We start from the raw sequence: 25079 nt of genomic DNA on the forward strand, positions 1-25079 counted from the left end.
CCACAATAGAATAGAAGCAACAATTGTGAAAGTTGTCAATAGTAGATTAGCAAGTCCTCCATGCAACAATGCAAAATTTACATTTTTGTATAATAGAATAAGGAAACTATGGCATGGTCTTAAAATCCCTACATATGCTAGCCCGAGAAGGCTTTCCAACGAAGAAGAGAGGAAAAAATATATTTGGGTTCCTCCAAAACATGGTTGGTTTAAGATCAATTTTCATGGAGCTTCAAGGGGAAACCTAGGCATATCAAAGCCTAATGTGTCATCCATAAGTGGGATAGACTAATTGTGGCAAGGACAACTAAATCTCTGGAACAAGACACCAATAATATTGCAGAATTTAAAGCTCTAATCATGGAGATCCAAACTAGTAAAGAGCTACAAATCAAGAGCTTGGAGATAGAAGAAGACTCAACTCTAGTAGCAAACATCATAAGAAAGGAAGAAGCTTCAAACTAGAAGATAAAACCCTTATTATTCAAAGCATTAAAAGAAATGAAAGCCTTTGAAGAATTTAATATTAATCACATATATAAAGAAGGAAATGTGATAGCTGATCAGTTGGCAAATAACGGTACAGATGGTGAGATTATTAAAAAAATAAATCAAGAATTACTTCTCTAATTAGATAAGTATTATCATTGGATAGATATTTGATTTTTATTCTTATGTTACAAGAGGCATTAGATAGATATTTTGATATTAAAAATTATATCTATATTTAAAATCAGATTTTATAAAGGGTTGATCTAAGTTGATTATGATATAAGTGTTGCAGTATTTTTAAATATCTTAAAAATTGATGTTGTATTTTCTGTTTTCTAATGAAATTCAATTTTTGACCTTGACAAAAAAATATCTATCTGTCAAAATTCTTGGTTTAGAGCAGAATTTGCTGAGAAATTTGTTTTATCACATTCCATTTTTAATAAAATGGATGATAAATTATATGTCTGCAATATCATTTTGACTTCATGCATCGTTTATAATGGTGCGATGGGAACAACGTGGGAAACGTGGGACGACAAGGAAGAAGTCAGCTCTGCGTCAGGTACTTTGTGCCGACAACAATCTAACAATAGAAAGAATATATTTTGGAAATATACATATCAATCATCTATTTCAAAGTTATGATATTGCATCATCTAGATGTAATGAGTGTTAAGTGTATCATTCATTCTGATGAGATAGGTTCTTGTGAACCACTATTTATGAATTATGAGTCAATGAGTTTAACTCAAAAACTACATAGTTTAATCCTTATAGCAATATCATAATTCAACTTGCTCACTCCTACATATCATTTCAGAGTTGTTCAATATAATAAAACACAAAGATATTTTATGTTATGTTGTATTCTAGTTTAATAAAAGTATAATTCAAAATAGTAATCTAGTTTGAAATACAAGACTCTTTTTTAAACGGTGGAAATTGAAGCTATTATAGATAAAAATATTCTGAGATTCTCACATTAGGTGCCAGGAAAATGATCTATCTAGTGGTAGTGTTTTTGGGTCAAGCTCCCAACAATGTCTTGGAAATATCGCGCTCTTTAAATATGTGTGCTAGCACCTTACGTTCCTTTTTGAAGGCCTTTTATGTAGGATTATGAGATCTCTTTAGTAAATTCAAAATATTATTTTAAATATCACCTATGATAGGCTAAATAACCAACTGCATCTTTCACTATTTCTATAAATTCTCATATTGGTAACTTAAAAGCACCTCCCTATACTTTGAATCATATGCTATTTTTTTGTTCCAGTAATCCATTGGTTAACATCTATTCAACTGCTGTGATGGATTCTATTAATATTTTAGTCAATAGGCTCTCAGAAGTTTTATGTCATTTGAAATGCTTTGCTTACGCCATAGGTTCTAAGAAGTTTGATAACCTAAATCTATTTGAAAAATATTTTGTGAAGCATTTACTTCCCTATCTATTGGTATCATATGCTTTTTTTTTATTCTCGATAGTTCTACGCCCTTTGGAGCCCTCTAGACGGTTATCTAGCTGACAACATTAGAAGTCAAGAAGAATATCGTTTAATATGAGGGATTACATTTAATGTCAATCAACAAAAACTTTTGTTCTTCATATCATAATTATTATTCAATAATAGTCACAAGTACCAGTCTTAGGAGACATGGACAAAGTGCTGGAGTTAGCCAAGTTAGACGCTGGTATTCTTTTATATTCAAGAATAAAGTAGGTACTGGTAGTTTCATGCATATTGTGGTATGCATGCCAAAGCATCATAAAGCACTTTCATTTAAAGAATTCATTTTGTGGTTAAGAAATGCTATTAAATATGGTATTTACAGGAGCTTTTGATCTAGTTTAATTTTAGGATTTTTCATATTTGATTTTGCATTGGTTTATTCAATGAAATGTGTGGTGTGGTAAAGAAATGAAGGACATTGGCTTGTTCCAGGTGGGATTTGTGTTTTTTTTCCTCCTTTAAGATATTGTCCTTTATTATGTGGGTGTGACTTGAATCATTTGTTGTGGTAATGGGTTGTATTGGTTGACAAATTAACTCTCAATGTATGCAGTCAATGTGTGATAAGAGCATCTGCATGGAATAGTGGACATGACACGGAGTGTAACATAGATCTAAATTCAAGGATGTTATGTGAGTTTTGCTGACACCTGAATTTGGAGTCTTCAAGATTTTGGTAAACTATAAATGCCTCATGCATTCTTTATAGTCAGTTGCATTGCCCAAGAAACCATCTTTCATTGTTGATTTCATGGGATACACATTTCTAAAGGTCTATGTGGATTTATATTGAAAATAATTTTGGGGTTTATGGTTGTCTTGTAGGCACTTTATTTCAATATGGGATAGGTATAGTGGTAGCAATTTAAATTGTGCATGAGTGATAGGATCAACTCATCAACTCAATCAAAGAAAAGGATATTCTATTTCATGGAGTAGATGGTTTGTAAGAATTATTTTTTAAACAAAGATAATTAGAGGAGTGAATTCATACAAGACAAAGTTAGTTTCTCATTTATCATAGAAAAATAGTCACATTTTAAATATCAAGGTTCATTATTGGTTGAAGCCAACATTTTACCATTTTTTTAATACGGTTGAATTCACTTGCAATGTGACACTCTCCCCAAAAAAAAAAAATTTAAAAAATTAATCATCAAACCTATATTTTAACTTAATTTTCATAATGCCAAGCAATTAGAAACATTTTTTGGTTTTCAAGAAAATGAAACAATTTCAAAATTTAATCAGTTATTAAACCATATCAAACAATTCATATTCAATACTTTTATAATTATCAAAACATAATTATTATAAATTCATTTTAGTAAGACATTTTTTTCTTTAACCCATAATCCAATAATAATAGTGGAGGTTTAGTAATTAAAATATTACTAAATATTTTGTTGACAAATAGTTAACATGCTTTCATCTTGATTAACATTTATTTCAAAAATAAAAAATATGAATACATTATATTTTTCATCATTTAATCATTTCAATTTGAAATATAAGACTACACACATTTAAATTTAGTAAAATCCTTTCCAAATGGACAATTTAATATTTAATTTAAAAGAAAATTTGTAAACATTTGATTTTAAGTTTTGTAAAGGTGAGAATAAAATCATATCAATTTATATAGAACACACTATAAAATCAATATCAACCATTTCCATTTGATTAAAACTGAACATAACATAAATCATTTCTTTTGATAAATGATTTAATTATCATTATTACTAACATTGTTTATCATGAATATAAAATATAACAAGAAATATACAAATTTATGAACTCTAAACCAAGAGTTTTACAGAAACTGTCATCAGCCAACCAAACAGAAACCAACAACAAAACAGGAGAACACCCCAAGCCAAACTCAAAAGCAAAAAGAAGCAACACAAAACACAGACAAACACTCAATTATACTTACAAAAAACAATTTTATACTTTAAAATAAAATATTATTATACTTCTAAAAAACAATTTTATATATAGATGTTAAATGATTCTAATATTTTGATTCTAAATCAATATAATCGATATTTACCATATATAATGCAAAGGCAAAAATGCTGCTTCAAAGTCTGTTTGGCCTCTCTGTGTTGAACGAGATTATAGGCAGGTCGGAATGTCCCAAAGACTACATGGCAGGGAGAAAAGTATCAACCATGAGTTTGTGATGAAAGATTTAGGCCTGCTCATAAAAAAATTATAACCTTTTATTTAGCATAATATCAAGAAATAAAATATGAAATCAAAATAAATTTTGGAATTCAATAATTTTATTAAACTATGTAGAGTGGTTCACGTCTAATTTTTTTAATTATTATAAATTCACATAAAAGTTAAATTATTTTTCTTATCTCATATTCTAATAATAACGAACCATATAATTTTGAATAAATTTAATAAAATCAAATAATCAAATATATTTACTATTTAAACAAGTAAATTTTAAAATTTGTAAGTTATTCAATTACGTAGAATTATTCATATCTAATGTTTTTCATCATTATTAAAATTCAATTGCACCATGACACTTTTTTCCTAACAAATGTTCCCATCATTAAGGCTATATTTTTATAAAAAATCATAATATCAAGCAATAAAAAGTATTTTTATTGAAAGCATCTGGAATTTTAGGTCTGGCCAGTTTAATATAAAAAATTAACATTACTCTGTCTGCATTTACCTCACTGTATCATAAACATTCCCTTATCAGCACCAATAAACAATCAATTTCAGTTCTCTTTTGAGAAGGGCATCCCACATTATTTTTGCCTTCCAATCAGTGTCTGTTATTAACGCCAATGACAACAATTTGTTAAAAGATATCCAGAGCATATATGAACAGTGAAACAAATCAGCTAACTGTTTGGCTTGTTGAATAGACGACTGAAAATAAAGCAAATTTATTACTTCATATTTCATGCTTTCTCCATGTTTATGAAAACCTTTTTTAAATTGACAGTTAAATTTACAACTGGCAATATAGCAACTCGTAATGCATGACGTTTCTTCGCAAGATGTAAGGCAATAGTTTCCCTAGGTTGATGAGTTTCATCAACCAATGATTTTATGTTGTCAATGTGTAAATGTTGATCCATGTCAAGAAATTTCCATTTACAATGGTACAAATATCTCACAATTTTACGGAGTTCAACGAAATCTCATTCACATTGAAGTGAAGAAAGTCTGCACTCAGAAATGGTGAGAGAGGAGAGACACTCGCAGTACCGCATCTTATTCACACACATACCTTGAAAATAAAACATATCCTGAATTCAAAGGAAAAAGAGAAGCCGTCCAGATAGTCAGCAGATGAAGACACTGAAAAGACGATTCAACATATTCTATCATAGTCTTGTTTCTCGATAAGAGCGAAATCCTCCGAAACAAGATTTAAAACACTGCACACAAGGGGGGACTTTATAAATTGTGTCAATCAAAAGGATTATATTCAAAATATAATTGCTCCATTTGTAATACAACGAAATAAACAATATAACAAAGGTCAATCCCCAAACATTTGGGGTAGATAAAAACTAATATAAAAACAATTTCTTTTGAAATATTGGATGCATATGTGAAAAAACTAACAATAGAGCAGATTTGTAGTGAGAATATGAAATAACCTATCCAGCTTAATGTGTGCAACTCATTCAACTCAACGGATATATCAAGCAACTATAGATGCTCCAACCAGTGCTAGTGTGTTTTCTTTCCAATTCCGTTAATTCTAAGAGATTAGCATATTTTCACCTTCAAACATTTCCTTCTGCCAATCACACCCTCAGAATCGCTCGCGTTCCTCATTTTCTCAAACAAAAACTGTATGAGATTTTACATGTTATGTGGCGTTGCATACACCACTTTGTGAACCTTTCGCTCCACTGCCATTCCCTTCAAATTAGCCCCACAGATATTCATTCGATCAGTAAAACCAAATAAGATCGACAAAGAAATGCAGTGAAAACTTGTTCAAAATGTACACATTTAGAGGGCTATCAATTGACCAGAACGGAAACTAGAGTAGAATATAGAACATAAGCATAAATAAACCATGCAAGAGGGCAATGCCTAGTTAAATAGTACTCCAAATGGTTTTTCACCAGAATCCTTCCTTGACCAAAAGAATAGTAGTCTGGCACTCTATAAAGAAAATAATTCCCTATTTCAAAACCAGAAAAATCCTTCATATTGGGCACAACATCTTAGAGACAAAGAAGACATTTTCGCAGGGCACAGAAAGACACACAGAGTCGTAGAGAACAAATAAAATAAAATAAAATGATAAATGCAATAGCCATACGCACACAAATATTAAGCTAAGGAACCAACCGTTTATCCAAAAGTGAATGGTGATTGGAAAGCCGCTACGTTGTAAGAAATGCCCAATTCATCTCGGCATTGATAAATGTCTCATAGCAGACCAAAACATGAACTTTCAATACAAATAAATGCTCCCAAGCCGTTCACGCTGTTCACACCAGAAATGTTGCATAGGAAGGACATTGCAGCGGAATCTTCTGGATGGACCGACATATAAAATAATATAAAACAAAGTTAAAAAAAACTGAAGTCTGAACATGGATTAATAAAATCATAAGAATTTTAGTCCTTTCCCAACATTCCAACGTTCTAGATTCATCCGCATCCCAACGCTTAGAAATCACGATTATGGCATTTCAACTGGCCTATTTAAGTGGGTGGGTATATTTGAATATTTTATTGTTCGAGTATAGCATGCATATTATGCCACTGCAAGAATACTGCAGTTCTGAAAATTAAATTGCTAGTAAATGGCATGAACTTTGTCCATTTCTATCTTTAATGACTAATGGTAGATCTGGAACGAATATTGAATATGGAACTGATGCCTATATAAGGTTTTGCTTCATGGGTTTCATGTGTGCGGAGGGGGCTTTGGCCGGCTAAATGAAAATGATACAAATGAGGCACAAATTAACTTAAATTGTAATTGTATGGTAAATGAAGTTCATTATGGAATGGTAAAATATATAAAAAAATCTGGAAATTAAATAAGAATTGGACAACTATTTTAAGGGATTATGATTAAGTTGAATGCTTGCGTGGCATATATATATTCTATTTGTTTTTTATTACATTAGAGGGAGACGACCCTGACTGAAAAGAGAGAAACAAAGTTACACTATTAACCAAACACCAATTATGAAACAACTAGCATAAAGAAACCAATACTAATAAAAAATGGTCAAAATTTTTCCTACCCGTGAAACTGTTTCTACGGATGCTAGTATCATATGTATTGTTAATAGCAGAAGTATCATAGTAACTATTTTCATAACTATACTACTAATGTTGTTTCTAGCATTATCCTTATCGACCATAACCGAGCCAGTCTTAGCATAATTGATTAACATAAAGTCTATCAAATTGGGCACGTAGGCCCCAAGAAACCACCTGAAGCAAAACATAACAAAAAGACCAAACAAAGCAAACAAAGACATCATTACTTCTTCTTTATCGGATTCCATTCCCGCTCGAGCCTGCCTACGTTCTACTTCCATGTTTCCTATTGATCTTCATCGTCCTCATCAGTCATCTCTCTTATACCCTTCTTGCCCTTCTTCTTTCTGACTTTCTTCAGTCTACCTTTACCAGAAACCGTACCCAGGTCCGTATTCTTCATTATCCCATTTGTGATAGTGAAGAGGGAATTAAAAGCATCACATAAAAGTTTCATCTTCCTATCCTGTTCATCATAATTCTTTTCCAACATTTCTATTTTCTCCTTCATATCGTTCAATTGCTCCTCAACACTATTGTTAGCCTCCTGAGTCGGCCTCACAGGTGAACAGGGCATCATTTCCTTATCTGTAGAGGTGTCGAGGCTATTGTGATCTTTGAAAGGAGACTCTTGTTCACTTTCTAATTTGTTGTTCTCTTCATCCATGTTCTCATCAGGGCTTTTAGTCTATTTCTCATCATCCATATTGACATCTTCATCCTTAGAGTTATCCTTAGAGTCCTCTTCGTCTTTAATATCATAAATCTCATACAAATTAGTCTTATTCCTATTTCCTTCAGTCTTGGTAGACAATTTCCTCTCTTTGGCATCGAGCCTAGCAGACCTTCTTTCCCTTGAGTTGCTCTCAATTTTTTCTCATTTATTCCTTTCACATCTTCATCTTCAGAGTTCTAAATCTCCAGGTCAATGGTAAAGCTCTTTCCCACTAACTCACTACTAGACCTCTTTGCTTTCCTTGGGGTTTTTTTAGGTATTCCAATTTTCCCCTTGTCAAGGCTTAAGTCCAACAAGGTCAGCTCAAAGAAATTCTTTTCTAGGGTGATAATAGGGCTTTTACCCATGCATTTAATAGGACCTGAGAGATTAGATGTAACCTTAGGGTTCTCAGAGATTAAACTGGGAGTATTTTTAGGCGTTCTCTTGCAACTAGCCTCACTACTAGAGGTCGAAGCAATAAAGCTTGTGGTGGGCGTATGATCAACAACATATTTGTACATTATGTAAATTACACCTTGATGTAAAGGCAGATTCACCCCATTTTGAATATAGGTATTAATGGATGAAAACATAAAGAACGACATATTGATCTTAATATGGTGTCTAATATGGTTCAAAATGGGGAACTAGTAGCCATGGACAGTATGATAATGATCCTCTAAGGCAAAATACTTCATAGCATGATAACTGAACAAAGGAAAAGGCTTAGGAAGGGTTGAACAATCATGCCCATTTTGAAAATAAATCTGTTTTTTCCTTTCTTGAACAATTTCTTCATGAAGCCTCTGTAGTCTCCTGTGCTCTTTTTCTTGACTTTCTCTCCTTCATTGTGCAATCCCATCACCTCCGCTATGTACTTAGGCAACACAGTAAAGGTAATTCTTCCCACCATAACCACGCCATTATGCCAAGAATTGTAAACCCTAGCTGAGAGCTCCTTATTGTAGTCCTTCATGGCCAGGAAAAAAGGAGTGAAACCCACCATTTGAAAGAGATCCCATAGCTCTTTTTTATCTCTCAAATCTGCACAATTACTCGGTTCAGTATGCTTCAGAGGTCCCCCCATCTTGACAAATGACAAAACACAAATATACCAGACTCTATGAAAGCGACTAAGTAGAAAGCAACAAAATCAAGAGCTCTTCTTTTGGAAGGGATGAACTTAAAATTCTTTGCCGATATCCATCAAATGACATTTCTCGCATGTGTTGCACCTGGGATCATCAGTACCCATAAAGGTGATGTAAAAATCACTCGTTTTCATGTTCTCAAAAGTGGAAAAATCAGTCCTTATCGTAGCCCTACTATTAAATACTTTATCATCCCAAATCCAAGCATAAATATCATCCATCACCATCATGTTTTTATCAAGAATGTTCCTTCCCATAACATTATCCACGTAGTCCATCCAACTATTGATGTAACCTCACTCTTCTAAGTGTTGGGTCATCACCTTGTAAGCCCTCCACTTGTGTGGGCCCAACCAACAATTCAAATTTTTTGAAAGCATGGGCATAAAATAAAATAATTAAAAATCTCATTGAAATGGGTCAGTAATCCCACTTCCATCCTCCTTTTTTATGATTCCTCTTTCCTACACAAGGATTTCCTTCAACTCTCTAGAGATATTCTCAAACTTAAAGACTTGCCAATCTAGCATACGAAGACTCGGATTTGCAATGAGATCAACCGACCTATTGCCTTCTTTGTAGACATATTGTATTTTGATGTTTTCAAACAATTCAATCAACTATTTACATTTATCAATTATCTCTTTGATCTCCCAAGGAGGAGAGATGAAATTATTGAGATAATCAATAATTAGTTTGGAATGTCCTTCCAAAATTACATTCCTTTTAGTGATATTATATAGTCTCTGAAGACCCATCCAAGCCACCCAAGCTTCGGCCTTGTTGTTAATAGTGATATAAAAATTAATAATTTTAATTTATTTGTTGTTTTAGGTTTATAAAAAATCATTATATTCATTTTGGATGAATTCATATAGTGTTAGATTGATTATACTTTCTATGACATTTACTTAAGTAACAAGATTCCTTTGGAACTCACAAGGTCAATTTAGCTAATTGTAGATAATTAGAAACTTTGTTCTCATTATTCCTAATGTGTTATTGAAAAATAAGTTGAAGTTACTAAATCATAAGGATCATTTTCAATTACGTCAACTCCCTTGATTAGACTAGTTTTACAACTGTTGATGACTATTGGAGATGATAATCTTGAACATTCATAAATGAATTTGAATGCAAATTAAGATTAATTTTTGTGCTCTAAAATAAAATATTCCTAAAATGATTATCCTTGTAATGTGTACCAACTCAAGATTATACTATGTATTCAAGACTATATTAATATGACATTATATTTTATTATAATTATAGTGTAATATAAGTTTATACTATAATATAATTATACTATGTATTTAGGATAGAATTATATAATAGATAATATTATATTATATTATTATATAATTATATAATTGAATCAAAATGATCTAGTAGAAGTTGTTAACCTTGATATTGTTGTTGCCGGTAGAGAGATTTAAGAACCTGAAAATTAGAACAAATTAAAAGATTCTAAGGTATGTAAGATTGAATCATTCTAAAAATCAGATCATTGGTGATAAAAATAAAGGCGTGATGACTAGAAGAAGGATAGCTTCTAAATAGTTATGTTTGATTTCTAAAACTGAACCTAAAGATGTCATTGAGGCTTGCAAAGATGAAAATTGGATGAAGGCTATGGAAGAAGAATTAAATCAGATTGAAAAAGAATAACACATCGGAACTTGTTCCTAGACCTAAAGACAAGCATGTGATTGGTAGTAAATAGGTATTCAAGAACTAATTGAGTGAAGTCAGTGAACTTGTCAAAAATAAAGCAAGATTGGTATGCAAATGATGTTCACAAAAAGAAGGGATTGATTATTAGGAAACTTTTTCTCCAGTATCTAGACTTGAAACTATTAGACTATTTCTTGCTATGCTATTTACAAGGATTTTAAGGTATATCAGATGGATGTCAAGTCAGTCTTTTTGAATGGTGATCTTAAGGAAGAAGTCTACATTGAGCAACCTAATGGATTTTCATTATCAAATAATGGATATATGGTATGCAAACTGAAGAAAGATATTTATGGACTAAAACAAACCCCTAGAGCCTAGTATGCTAGATTGGACAAGTATTTATTGAAATTAGGATTTAATAAAGGTACTGGTGATAGTAATCTATATCTCAAGATTGAGAATGATTACATTTTGATTGTTGAAGTTTTTGTTGATGATATTATCTTTGGAGGAGATGATAACTTAAGTATGAAGTTTGTTGTTGATATGCAGAAAGAATTTGAGATGTTTATGATAGGAAAGATGAATTCTTTTTTAGGATTGCAGATTTCACGTACTAGAAAAGGTAGTTTTATATCTCAAGCTAAATATGTAAAGTAATTACTAAAAGAAGTTTGGGTTAGAAGATTCTAAACCTATTGGAACTCCTTTGGTGACTGGCAGCAAATTGTCTAAGAATGATTAATCTCCAAAAGCTAATCAAACCTTATATAGATCTATGGTTGGTGAACTACTATACTTGACTCAAACAAGACCTGACATTAGGCATGTTGTGTGAATGGCTACTAGATATCAAGATGATCTGAAAGAGATTCATGTCACTACTATAAAGAGGATATTCAGATACTTAAAAGGAATTATGGACTATGGTTTGTGGTATTCGAGGATGTAGTGCCATAAATTGTACACCCTTGCTAGGGTGGTACAATTACACCCTAAGCTTAGCACCCACCTTAGTGTGTCTTGCATCTTACATTTCTAATTTCCCTTTAATTATTTAATTAATTAATTTAATTAAATCTAAATTCATATTTCATCACTTCATACATCATAAAATTGGGCCCTTTACCCTAAGTGTTCCCCTTTTTATTTTATTCCTCCAATTAATCATTTAATCATAAACCCTAATTATGTCCTATTTCGACCTTTAAGGCCCGATTTCTCATATGAAAACACCTTAAAATTAGCTGTAACTTTGGGATTCACTCTAATATCATCATATCTAATGGCCTTGAAAATTTGGGGAAAATTTGGTCGAACCGTGGCGGGAGTGCACATGGTCCTCGACTTTTTTCTCTAAGTTTCGGGAGCATAATTTTATGATATTATAATGCTTAACCTAAAAAGATTGGTGGTAAATGCAATTCCTAGGTCAGCCTAAAGGAATAATTAAGTTGAAATTAAGATCTAGGGTTTCATACATCAAATCTCTCTTTCTTCATTTGAAGGCAACTAAGATCTATCTAATCTAAGGGAGTTTTCAGCAAAGCAAGCACAAGGAGCTTTCTATGTAGTGAAATATAAGCCTATGCAAAGTCTTCAACAAAATTCAACAACATTTAATCAAGCATTCATCATCAATTAGGAGCCTTGAATACATTGAAGAGTAATAAGAGATCTAGTGGCAATATCTCTCCCTTAGGGATTGTTATGATTTCATGTTATTTTTCATGTCTTTCTATGAGCTTATTTACATAAATTTGTATATTTACCTTCATCGTTTAGATAATTTCACATATTTGGTTTGAAGCATTATCATTTACATTCACATTTACATTTAGGTTTTACTCTCATGCATAGGGTCGCTCTATTTTCTTATCATTTAGGATCTTGCATACACACAAGGTTCTAGCACACATATTTTCAGTACATTTTTGGCTATTTGTGGAGTTGGAAATCACCAACACAGGGGTTTGACTAAGGAAAAACCCTATATAGCCACCCAAACCTTCCCTTTTCAGTTGTAGGTGCATAAACAAGCATCCAAGGTAGTTTCAAATCTATAAAAGGCATCAGAACCACTCATGTCTCAAAAGTGTAGAAATTTGTGAATGATAGGGGTGTGGCACCCTGGTCCTTCCCAAGACATGGGCGTCCCTCCAATTTTTAGTGATTTTTGGCAGGGTACAACTTTAGGGTCTCTAGTTTGCAGCCTTTTAGTTGCATCTCTCTGTCAGCTCATCAGGGATAGTGGCGTGGCACATTGATCCTAGTCAATTTTTTCAATTTGAAGCATCATGTACACATCTAGAATCCTCCCTCTTTCATTCATTTAGTATCTCAGTTTCAGATCTACAAGTTTGTTCAATTTAAAGTTCATTTATGCTTCATTCTTTATCTCCTACTATAGTTGATCATTCAAACCCTAGTTTTTCTCATCATTTACAACAAGAGGAATAGAAACCCTAAGAGATAATCCTTTTCTCTCTCTCTCTTTCTCACAAGATGTATCCAAAGTGAGCTATCTCCCTAGGCTCTTTTGTATTCCCAATGTGTTGGCAAAACTGGATTAGGTCCTAGTTACTCGGTCTTGCTTTTCCCACCTCCACAGAGGAATGATGATTTCATTTTCTGTGCTTACACTGATTACTATTGGACTAGTTATGTTGATGACCAAAAGAGTACCTCTGGTGGTGCATTATTTTTGGGTAAGAAATTGGTTTAATGGGAAAGTAAGAAACAAGATTCAGTTTCCCTATCTACTATTTAAGCTGAGTACATTCAACTGTTTCTAGTAACTACACTCAGGTAATTTGGATAAAACAAATGCTCAAGGATTTCAGAGTTATCTATGATAAGCCTGCTATCATATATTGTGATAATTCTAGTGCTATTAATGTGTAAAAGAACCCGGTGCAACATTCAAATAATAAACATGTATCAATCAAGTATCATTTTTTTAGAGAAAAAGTTGGTGAAGAGGAAGTTAAGCTAGAGTATGTGTCTACAAAGGAGAAAATTGCTGATATTTTCATGAAGCCTTTGCATTTAGATACATTTGTCTATTTGAGAGACAAGTTAGGGGTATCGACCCCAACTGATGGGAACTAGATGCATTGATTTGCATCAATACGGTGGACTTCACAGTCTTAGCTTTTTGTCTTCATTGATGAGTTTATGATGCTCCTCTAGTGGAGTAGTCTATTTGTGGTTTAGTCAATTTGATTTGTTTATCTAACGAGGAAATTTTGGTTTTCCATTTTGAGAACCTATGTCATTGATGTGAAAGGGGGAGAGAAGCATCTGAAAAACTGTTTTATCTGCTTGATCTTAGGGGGAGTTTGTTGGAATTTTTTTTATTTTTTTTTGCATTGACTGTTTTTCACATCCATATGTTTCCATCAATGCAAAATGGGGAGATTGTTTGACATTAGTGCTGCTAGGGTATCTTGTTGCCATTGATGTCAACATATTCCTGTGATTTATTGTTCTGCTGGTTGCACATTTGTTTATTAGGATCATGGTTTGGTTTATGGAGTATTTCGAGTATCATTACATCTTTTTGTATTATTTTTCATGATCTGGAAGCTTAATTGATCATATCATATGATCTGGTTTATAGTTTAGTTTTCTAATAAGTGCTTTGTAGAGTTTGGTATTTCCTCCGGTATATTCTGGTATGATCAGATCTTGAGTTAATTTTTTGGGATATTGGTTGGAATATTTTTGTGTATCTTTGTTTCAGATGGATTGTGATTTGGTGCTCCACAAGTTATCTTTCCTTCTGACAATTGTTAATGTTTGAGTATTCTTGAGCTTCATATGTTGATCGATAAAGATTTGATAAGAGGTGTTTGGAAAACTATTACAGATGATTGTAATGCACTTGTTGGTATTTCCTAATTGTGTTCTATTTATTGTGATGATCCACATTGATCCTTATATGCATTCTTGATCATTTTGATGATCTGGTGATATTTTTTGTGTTGTGCAGTATTCTAGATAGTGTAATGTGTTGTTATTGATCTTGGCATGAATTTTGGTGGTGTTGCGTGTTTGAGCATTTGATTTAGGTCCATCTTATATCTTATATATCATATTGGTCTAGTAGTCAATCTTTATATAGTATGATGTAATTTTGTAATTGTGAGTTGAGGGTTTAGCTAACCTTATAGTCAAGGTTGATGAATTGTATAAATAGGTGATAAAGTCATGTCATTTGTATGATGGTAAGTGTGTATGCATTATAAAAAACTGGCAAAGGTGCAAACAAGAAAATGCATTCTTCAGCATTGTGATTGAGCAGAGATTTAAGTGTTGCAGGGAAGACAAATGTGCTTAACCATAACTGCCATCACGCATAAGGAGATGTTATATCTACAATTCATGTAATCTGAATTGTTGTTTGAATCTTATTGTAAGGTAGTGAACCTTCCCTAATGGTTGTAGCCTTTTGGGTCATATTATATTGAGTAGTGAGATCTACACAATGAGTTTGAATGCATGTGCATTCCCCATTGTAATTATTTTTGCATACTACTATAAAGTATCATCTTATTGTGGGTAGGTTCCCACTGTGGTTTTTCCCTTAACCGGGTTTTCCACATCAAAATCTAAGTGTTGTGCTATCTATTTGCGTATCTTTATTGTTACTATAGTTTATCATATTTTCATTTAAGGTTAAGTTTTAAAATCCAGTGAAAAGCGATTCAACCCCCCTCTTAGTTGTCCTTCATTGTTTTTGCCAACATGGTTGACATGTCAGATGTGATGGATGTTAATCTTGACTTGTGGGAAGATCATGCGATGATTTGCAAAATTATCAGCCCTAAATTTGATAGGAGAAAGATTAAGGCTTAGGTGAAATAAAATTGGAAGACTCAAGTCATTTTGAAGTTCATTCCAAAAGTCTTCTTCATAGCTAATTTCACAGAGAAAAGGGACAAAGAAAGTATTATGGAATTTTGTCTTTGGTCGATCAATGAATATCCTTTTTACATTTAGCCTTGGTCTCCCAATTTTGATCATGTACACATTGAACCATATGATAGGCCTATTTGGATTAGATTCTAAAACCTTCCAATAAAATATTAGGTTTATTATTTTCTCGATAAAATTAGATGTACTCTTGGTACTCTATTGGGTATTGATGAAGCATTGGTGGAAAAAGACTAATATATATGCTAGGATTCAAATTATAGCCATCAAAAGGGTTCCTACCGAGATTTGTTTGTTGCTGAAAGGAAGGAAGTGGCTGCAACAAATTGAAGTAGAATATATTAGAAAGTATTTTATTCGATGTCGTAAAAGGAATCATATGAAAAGTAAATGTAAAATCTCAATCAAACTTTCTGAGAAATGCATTTCTAAGGGAAGGAAAAAGAAAGTGGTTACCAAGGCAGTTATCCCAAAGAAGTTACTTGATTATTCACATGAGGAGGTTGAAGTTTCCACAAACATTGAGAAGGATCAAAGGCCCTCCGATTTAGGGAAATCACCTTTTGTTAAAGAAGTGGAAAGTACATTGAGGTAGACTTCTTGTAGGTTCACTCCTTGTTATTGTAGAAAATTATCTCATATTTACTTTCATAAAAATTAGTTCGCAAAAGAATGAATATTTATCTTTAAATTGGAAATAGATCATGATCATTAACAAGAGTGTGCTAAAACATTTTTGTATGTTTAACCCAAGGAAGGCCATTTTATAGTTTTCAAGGAGAAAATATAGAAGATTTGTGAAACACTGCAAAAAAAGATGAATCCCTTTATTAGAAATAACCTAAAATTTATCCTTACATCCCTAAACCTTTTACATGCAAAAAAACCCTGCCAATAAAGCATCTTTGACTACCTCAATAGATCCACGACCACTAGTATCTATAGTCACAATGAGATAGAAAACCCCAATACTAGTGTTATGATCCTTTGAATCTCACTTTTCCATAGAAACCCATGAACTCCATCCTTTGAAACAAAAAGGAATAAGCAACCATTAAAAATAATAGAATAGGGGACAATACAAACCCCAACTCAAACACTCAATTTCCACTAAAACAAAATAGTGAGAAAGAGGGAGGGTAGCATATGGATAGCCACAATGTTGAGAGAAAAAGTGAGAAGCCCAAGAAGGGAATCCAAACAAAAAATTGCAAGGGATATCCAATAAAATCATATCTATAACAACCACAGAGGAAAAAGGTGTCAAACCAACCTTGTAGGCAATCACCATGAAACCTCAAACCACAACCATAACACTATGGGATAAAATGAATAGATTAGCCTCTATATCCAACATGGCCCATAAGGTAACAACAACCATCGATGCACCAAATAGGGGAAGAGTGGAGGAGACAAGGATGCCAAGTCATTTGTGAGGGGGAGCCAAGAGGGAGAGTTAGGCAATGCACTATCAGCCCTCACAAGACAACTTAATAATCAGTCTAAATTTTAGAGTGGTTGTTAATGGTGTTCTTTCTCCTCATTTCCCCTTGCAAAATTTCACTCATTATGGTTGTCCACTAACTCCATTCTTGTATGTTCTCATTGTTGACATACTAGAAACCTTTTCCAACATGCTCTTTCTAATAATATTATTAGAGGGATCATGCTTCTAGGAAATTTTGTAGCTCTTGAATCCTATTTTGTTGATGATGATAAGATATTTATTCAAATTCAATAGAGGAAGTGACCAATATGCTTGGTGTATTGGAACATTTTTTTTTTATTAAGGATATAAACTAGGCATGAATGATATTAAATTTATAATGAAAAGACCCTACCCTTACCATTATTAGATCCCTAAGGATTGGAGATAGGTGAAACATGGTATCATCATGAGATATCTTGGTTTGGAATTAGGATTATGAGTTTCTCTCAAAAGTATGTAGAAGTGGTTCTTAGCCAAAATTATAAATAAGCTCCTAAATTGGACATTAGAATCTTTTCGATGGCGAGAAGAATTCAATTTGCCAATAAAAACCTCCTTGCAATCCATGTCTACATTCCCTCTTGTTGGTTACCATCTAAATTATGCTAAATGGGGCAATAAGAAAAGCTTACTACTTAAAAGGTACACTACATTCAAGAAACATATAGGGGAGGATTGGGTATTATTGAACTTTACACTCAAAGTATTTACCTCACTAATAGATGGGTTATTAGAGCATTATATCATGATGCTCCTTGGAAAGACCTAGTTTGTCATTGTGTCCAAATCATAATAGTTGGGAACTCATTGGATTAAATTAAATGATGAATGAGCTTCTACTTACCCTTTTAGCAAGACTCGTGGTTTTTTTCTTATTCAACTCCATACAGAAGGCTTGCAAAATAAAAACAAAAAAAATAGTTTGGTATGATCAATCATTAAGGTTTAATTTTTCTTTCTTCCTCAATCTCATGGAATTGCTTGGTTTAACTTGACAATGATCCCCTAGCTACTAAAAAAATAATGAAAAATAAACATCTATTTAAAAAAATGAATTTAAACTTTGTATGGCATATGGGATCTGTCTAGTTATAATTGGAAATTATAGCAGTCTTCAAAATGTCAACTTAAGCTCTCTAGAGTAGACAAACCTTCAATTCTTCAAATTGAACAACTTTTCTTGCTTGAACTTTTTTGACTTCTATCCACCCCATGCCAAACTTTCTCACTGACCGTAATGACCTACTAATTGAAATTTTCATGCTTCCTTTCTTAAAACCATCTATAGACAATCCTAGTCCCAATAACCCTATTTACTTTATTTAAGCTCAATTAACATTGAAATTTTAACCATGCTAAGTGGAATAACCTAAGTGCTCTCATCTAAATACCTAAACCTCATACCCAAGTCCATTTGAAAGCTTGAAAAAATATACATGCAAATCTTCGTATTCGTGAATGTCTTATGTTCATATCAGTCTCATTGTATTTTCCTTTATGTGCTAAAAAAGAAATGATTCAACATAATTTTTTTGTTTTTCTTACAATCTCATATCTCTTTTCCAACCTTCCAGTTCTCTGTGGGAATTATACACTCTGATGAGAAAGGTAGATGTTTTCATTGTTGGCAACAAGGTTCCATAGGATCAATCGACCATAGAATTCACCTACCGACACTGACAGATACAACAAGGCTTATTCACACCAGCATCCAGTTTACACTGGCAGAATATTATACCGGCATTCCAAGCCGAATTGGCAATAAGTATGGTTTATGCAAAATAAATTGTGATGTAACTTATAATGTATGGCCGACATGTTGTATTGTAAATACTCATATATTTATAGTTCTTGTAGGTCATTTAAATAATGTGAAAAGTGATAATATGAGATAAGATAAGGATATGATAGCGAATAGTTGTATATGCATTTTGATGTGTTTATTTTGGAGCGAATAAGAAGCAGAGTAGAGAGAAGACTATTCTATGTAAGCATAATCATTTGACAACATACCGGCTAGGGTTTTTGGTTGAGGAAGAACCGGTATCAGACAGAGCATAACAGCGAACTCATCCAACATTTTGATACAAGTTATAAGAGTTCATTTTTGTGTTTACATTAGTGTGATGTTGTAGTCAATGTGAATCCTTTTTTTTTGTTGAGCAATGAGCTCTAGGCAGTTGGCCATCCTGCATGTGCAGGCCCCTTTTGTACTAAGTAATATTTATTCTTATGATCAGTGATTAAATATTGTGGGTGACAAATCCCACTGAGGTTTTTCCCTTACTGGGTTTCCTCACCAAAATATTTGTGTTATGGTGTGCATTGATGTTGATTCCTTTGTTTCTCTTTACTGCATTATTATTTTCTTACCGGCATATTAATCTCAGTTACAAAATTGCAAATTAGTTTAAATCTTTCATTTACCAGTTTGACATTGATTCACACCCCCCTCTCAATGTCTTTGGGATTAAATAATTATCTAACAATTGGTATCAGAGCCTGGTCCTCTATTTGCAAAAGCCTAACAGTTTGAGGAAGATTCTAAAACTGGTACCCATGAAAAATTTGAGACAACAGTTGGAAGTGGCTCTTGAAGATTTTGATGCAGAAAAATTAAAGAATGTCAAATTGGAAGAACTTAGATCTACTCAAGGATTCATCAAAGCACTTCAAGAAAACATGATCATGGCACAGAGTAAGAGAAAAGAATTGTGTGAGAAACTCCAAAAACAAGATGATGAAGAAAAAAAACTCAGAAAAATATTGCAGAGAAACTGAGTTAAGAGAACAGTAACATGAAGTATGAGATGCAAGACTTAACCATGTGGCTATGTAAGGATATTGAAGATAGAAAGAAGAATCGAGAAGATTTGGCTATACAAATTAATGAAAGATTAGATGAATCTATAAGGATTAGTCATGAAAATGATATGCTTAAAACAAAGTTGATCCAGATACAACATGACAAAGAGGAACTTATGAGATAAGTTAGCACTCTAAAAAGTGAGTTGGTCACTGCAAATGAATACAAAGAAAGGTTGATGATATGTTGAAAATTCAAAGACCTGATGGAGAAATAGTTGGACTTGGATTTGAACATGGAGAAAGTTCTAGAACTACAAATAATCATGATCACAACAAATTGATAAGGCAACCCAATGCTTATAAATTCAATGGCAAATGTGTTAATTGCAACAAATTTGGTCATAGAGAAAACAAATGCAGATATAGGAATAATAAAAATACAAACTCATTTACTGGTCAATGTTTCAAATGCAATAAATATGGTAATGAATCAAATAATTGTAGAATGAATGTAAAATTCCATGCTTGTGGTAGATTTGGACATCTATCCAATCAATGCAGAACTCAAACTGGGCAAGGTTATGGAAAAGCTATTCAAAGAAACAATGTAACTTGTTATGCATGAAATAAGATTAGGCATATTCCAAGATTTTACAGAAGCAAGAATTTACTAGAAAACAACATAGGATCTAATGACAAAGGCAAGGAAATGGTAAATTAAATCAAGCAAGAATTCTCTAAACAATGGGTCAAGAAGACACATCAGAGAAATGATGAAGCTAGCTTTACACTGGCAAGAAATTCTTCATCTGACTAAGGAATAATCCTTAGGGGTAAGGCAACTAATTGAAGATCATGCATTTTATCCCTCAGATGATTGTAAGAAGCTATAATCCTTCTTTACCGACACATATGTTGAGTTACAAAGGAAATTCACTAAACTGATGAAGCATTCAATGCAGTTGTTAGTTAACTTTTTGGTTGTAAAACATTGAAATTTCTCATTTCAACTCACCAAAGCATTCAAGTATTAGAAGAGCATAGAAGTAGAGCACCGACATTCAAGAAGCGAAGCAGCAAAGATTTTCTAGGGCACCCAAGGTTTCTACTTGCATTCGATAGAAAAAGGTATTTATTTTGCATCATGGCTTCTTCATCTTCTATTCCTAAATTCATAGCAAACTCTACTATTGTGGAGAATATCAAATGTCCTAGGCTATTTTTTAAGATAATTCCTAAGATAGCTAAGATGGTTGACTCTATTGGAGCATTTTCAAAAATTGTGAAGGGAGTTGCATTCGCAGAAGACCCTAGGGCATACATTCACTGTAATATTGAAGATTTAGGGTCTGAGGATATAAAGAACATGTTTATGAATGTCATCACAAACAACCAAGGTGTAATCAAACCTGAACATAAGATTGTGGAATATTTAGGGTTCGTAGACATCCTTCATATGCCTGGAGTCAGAGATGAAATTATCCAATATGTTCTAAGTAGAGTTCATGGTGAATTCTTATGGCTTGACTCCATCTTCAAAATCACCAAGGAAGCTATTAAAGCTCTTACAGGTTTAGCCTCTATCAGCACAAGGCCTGAGAAGAAGAACAAAATTCCTAACAAAGGTGTTATGGATCTAACTGGCACTACATCTGATAACAAATCACTCAGGGTAAGCGACATAAATGATGACAATGTTAAATATGCTAGCACGGTTACTGGTTACAACATTGCACATACAAATAGGTTGAATTTTGTTTCCAGTCTATGCATTCACAATGCTTGTGAAATGGTAAAGAACAAAGAAAAAATTGATCTTTGTGAATGGTTAAAAGATGAATTGATAAAAAACTTGGACAAAATCAATGGTGATAAAAAGGGAACATTCAGATTTGGGAATTTAATTCTTGGACAAAATCAATGGTGATAAAAAGGGAACATTCAGATTTGGGAATTTAATTGTATGTTTGATGCTATACTTCTCAAAGGAGATTCTCGGTATAGGCCATAGAGACTTTGCCTATGATATTTTTGTTGGAAAGCAGATTAAGGAGGCAATCTCTGGCATGGGTTCTGATGGAAACAAGCAGGTAAAGGAATAATTCAAAAACTTTCAAGCAAGAATGAAGTAAAGGGAAAGAATACCTTAAAGTATTGTTGATAAGTAGGACAAATTGAAATGCTTTGTTATAAAGAGAGATGAAATATGGATGGAGGTTGTCACACCTAGAACTGTTTGGGTAACAAAAATGGGATATGAAGTGGACACCAACATTATGGAAACTTATTCTAAGAGACTTCTAGATGCCCCACTAGAACCTACTAAGAAGATCTTTGGCACTGGTAAAACCATAGAGAAAGATGTTGCTATTCAGAAGCAAAGAAAGAAAAGGGATAAAATTTTGAAAGATGCTTCAAAATTTGTCGAAGATGTTCCCAAGGGATTATTGAAACTTGATTAGTTGAGTGGTGTTGCTGCAAGCATAAAAGAAAGAAAGTTTGACCAGCAACCAGTAACACTTGTTTCCCCTATTGTTACCTCATCCAAGACTGATAGTGACAAAGCTGTGGAAATTAAAAGGGTGGATAGGAAGAAGAGAAAATCTCCACCAGCACCTACTTTGTCACGTAAGAAGACAAGGACACTTATGAAGAAAGAATAGGCTATGAGAGAGCCTAGCAGTCCAAAGAAGAAGATTACACAAAAGAAACCGACACCAAAGGAATCTGATACACTTTCCCTGAAAGAGCTTGTTAACAAAATAACTCGGGATGGTAATCTCAGTAATTTTAGTAAGTTTTATCATTCTTTTAATGATTTGGATAAGAACACTATTGAAGAAAGCATATTATTTTATTTAGATATATATAAGAAAGTTCTTATTGAATTCATTGATGTTCTCCCTAATGAATTATATCTAAGACTTGTGGCAAAAAGAGTGTCTATCATGGAATTGGACAAGAAATTGAAGGTTGAAGCACCGTTGGTTGTTCATCCAACTAAGTCTAGACAAGAAATAGATGAATTGATAGCAAAAGCTAACATAACTATTTTTGTAAGTGGTCACTAGCAAGTAAGCCTCATGGCCGGTAGGACAAACAAAATAGTAGATGAGACAATAGATAAATGGCATATTTTCTTTGTGAAGAAAGAGAAAAGAGAAGAAAAAGAAAGACAAAAGGTTGATAAATATTTTACTAAGGTATATCAAAAAGGTGATAAATGGAAGAATAAAATTGGTAGTGAACCTGACTTCACAATAAAATATAACTTACCACCACTGGCTCAGAATACCCCACCGGAAGTAGCAGAGGCACAGGCAGAAGTGCAAAATCAACCCACAGAAAAGAAATCAGAGGAAGAAAAAGCAATAGATGTGGTTGATCCCGAGTCAAACATTCTATTCAAAATAAAGGTTGACACTTAGGACATCAACATTACAATGGATGATACCTCTATTTCAAAAATTGATAAAGAAAGTTTTGAGGAGAAGAAATCAGAATCTGTAGATATCTCTGACTCGCACAACAACTCAGGAGGATATTGAGATATCAGTAGATAAAGCACAACAACTCACATTATCTGATCCAACAAAAGATAAGAATGAGAATAAGGAAGAGGAAGTGATTAAGGTAGCTGAATAAAAAAAGTGGAAGGGACAAAATCAAGAGAAGAGAAGAAAAATAATGCAAAACCTAGCACTTCTCCTAGTACTTCAATTTTGGATTTCAAACCAACAACTGTTACAAAATTACTATTGGATTCTATAAAGAAAATAACAGAGTGTAATGCCTTAGCATTTAAGGTTATCAGTGATTCTCTACCAATTTTGCAGATGATTGCACCAGAGTGCAAGGTAGATCATATTATTGGCTCGATAGGTAAATTAGACACATTGTCCATATTCATTTATGCTAACATTCAAACATTAGAAAACATAAATGAGACATATGTCAGCCATAAAATTATAATTTACATTACAAATTATTTTGCATAAACAATACTTATTGTCAAGTCGGCCTGGAGTGCTGGTATAATCTTCTACCAGTGTAAACTGGATGCCGGTGTGAATAAGCCTTGTTGTATCTGTCAGTGCTAGTAGGTGAAGTCTATGGCCAGTTGATCCTATGGAACCTTGTTGCCAATAATGATAAAATCTAACTTTCTCATCTGAGTGTATAATGCCAACAATCTCCCCCTTTGACATTGATGGCAACACTCATGAGAAAAATCAAAACTGTGAGTGCTCCCCTTGAGAAAATGATCTTCTTCTGTTCACTTTTCTTCATGCCTTTCTCAATACATTTTTCTCACTATACCACTCCCCCTTTGACATCAATGACAAAGGATGTCAATTTTTTTTTCAAAAATTCAAAAAAATACTTAGATCCCTGAAGTCGGTTGTGTACAAATTGAAATATATCCACGAGAACTAAGTTCAGACCCTGCATGAACTTTGTACTATCAGTAATTATTGTTTTTTTTTCCCTAATCATTTTGGTAAGATAGTGCATTTGATATTCCGGTGTTCTGTCTCCCTGAATTGTAGCCTTTGATAGTGCATTCTCGTGAGTGATTAGATTGTCCAATCTTGGACCAAGCTTATTCTTCAACTCCCTGGCTTTCATTTTCAGTCTTGCCTTTTCTTTTTCAATATTTTTAATTTTCTCCACATGTATAGCAATCTCTTGTTATATGAATGATGTTAGTTCAGAAGAACCAATTATGTTATCCGCAATATCATCAATTTCCTTTTGATTTTTTCTGATTTGGTCATCAATATCATCTATTGGTTGATGTGGTTTACAAGCTTCCTAGTATAATTCCTTATACTCCAAAATAGTACAATTCAATGCCGGTAGCAGTGTATCAAACTGTTGAGTACATTCCTTTATTGTTTTACTAAAGAATACTTCCTTTTCTTTATCAACTTTTTCTTGATTATTGTATTGTAAAGATGCATATATTTATGAGTTCTTGTAGGTTATTTAAATAATGTGAAAAGCAATAA

The 25079-nt window shown here is 33.0% G+C and overlaps 1 long non-coding RNA gene across 2 annotated transcripts; it reads right to left on the reverse strand.

Annotated features, from left to right (window-relative positions):
- Positions 1–4811: 4811 nt before the first annotated feature.
- LOC131064107 (uncharacterized) lies at positions 4812–6953 on the reverse strand. 2 transcript variants are annotated; one of them, XR_009372458.1, is made up of 3 exons: positions 6357–6953; positions 5778–5918; positions 4812–5442 (listed from the first exon to the last, which is right to left on the reverse strand). It is a non-coding gene; the product is annotated as an uncharacterized LOC131064107 (long non-coding RNA). The 2 variants fall into 2 exon arrangements; XR_009111202.2 differs by having other exon boundaries at positions 4812–5425; positions 6357–6948.
- Between the last annotated feature and the right edge of the window lie 18126 nt (positions 6954–25079).

The sequence above is a fragment of the Cryptomeria japonica genome, chromosome 5, assembly GCF_030272615.1.
Source record: "Cryptomeria japonica chromosome 5, Sugi_1.0, whole genome shotgun sequence".
NCBI lineage: Eukaryota > Viridiplantae > Streptophyta > Pinopsida > Cupressales > Cupressaceae > Cryptomeria > Cryptomeria japonica.